The sequence below is a fragment of the Nannospalax galili genome, unplaced genomic scaffold, assembly GCF_000622305.1.
Source record: "Nannospalax galili isolate Female #2095 unplaced genomic scaffold, S.galili_v1.0 scaffold94, whole genome shotgun sequence".
Classification (NCBI taxonomy): domain Eukaryota; kingdom Metazoa; phylum Chordata; class Mammalia; order Rodentia; family Spalacidae; genus Nannospalax; species Nannospalax galili.
In genome coordinates, this window is record NW_008334668.1 from 46,301 (window position 1) to 47,589 (window position 1,289).

Sequence of the window (1,289 nt, forward strand, 5' to 3'; positions counted from 1 at the left end):
CTCCTATTGAAATGAATGAGTATTTTTGTTAATATTATTTACATTTCCTTTTGATGAAGTTTAAGTCATATTAAGATGGATTGGAAAATTCACACGTAGTGAAAGCTCACTATGTTTCAAGATTGTTTCCCTTGGAATCCATGCAGTAGTTTCTGAGTCTCTCCACAGCACTTTTCATCTCTTTATTTCTCAGCATGTAAATGGCTGGATTAAGAAGAGGTGTAAAAACAGAGTGAAACATAGCAAGGAACTTGTCCATCCAGGTGATGTTGAGTGGCCACACATAGAGGAAGATGGCAGGTCCAAAGAAGAGCACCACCACTGTAATGTGGATGGAGCTGGTGACATGACATTGGATGCACCAACTTTAGAGCTTCTAGAGACAGTGAGAAGAATATGTGAGTATGATATCAGCAAGAGAATGAAGGGAATGACAGCCATAATCCCACAGTTAGCATTCATGAAAATTTGTACCTTATAAAGATCCATGCAGGCCAACTTGATCACCAATGGTCTGTCATAGGAGAAGCTGTCTATTTCTTGGGGGTAACAGAAAGGCAGAGGTACAATAACAATAAGCTGACTCATGGCATGCACCAGGCCAATGGCCCAGGCACTCACCACCAGCTCAATGCACCTTTGCAGGCTCATGACTGTGAAGTAGTGCAGTGCTTTGCAGATGGCCACATAGTGCTCATAGGCCATGACCACCAGAAGTACCATCTCAAGTGCTGCAATAAATTGGGAGAAGAAGATCTGGGAAATGCAGCCTGCAAAGGAAATGGTCTTGTTCTTTCTGAGAAAGTCTATGATCATCTTCAGTGTGGTGTTTATGCAGAGCCACATATCAACAAACGACAGGTTCACCAAATAAAAAGCACATGAGTGTAGGGAGATGGGGGTCACTGATGATTAAGGTTATGATGATAATATTTCTGGGTACAATGATGAGATAAAGCATTAAGAATACCATGAAGAGTAAAATCCGAATGTTCGGTGAATGACTAAGTCCAAGAAGCAAAACTTCTAACACTAGAGACTGATTTCCTCCATCCATTTCATTCATAATGTCCTCTGAAATATCCTAGAGATGATAAATCATCAGTTATTAGGATAACAAAGTATAGTTAAGTTCTAAAATTCATTATCCTCACTGTAACTTAGCTTCAGTGGTTGAGAACTGCAGGTATAATTGAGAGAACATTGTGGAATATACATGGTTTTATCCCCCTAAATGAAACAAAATATCCAGGATGGGCTTTGCAGAAGTGGAGGCTAATGTGTATCTG

General features: G+C 40.0%; 1 pseudogene; it reads right to left on the reverse strand.

Annotated features, from left to right (window-relative positions):
• Window positions 1-109: 109 nt before the first annotated feature.
• On the reverse strand, window positions 110-1,057 carry LOC103731135 (annotated as a pseudogene).
• Window positions 1,058-1,289: the final 232 nt, after the last annotated feature.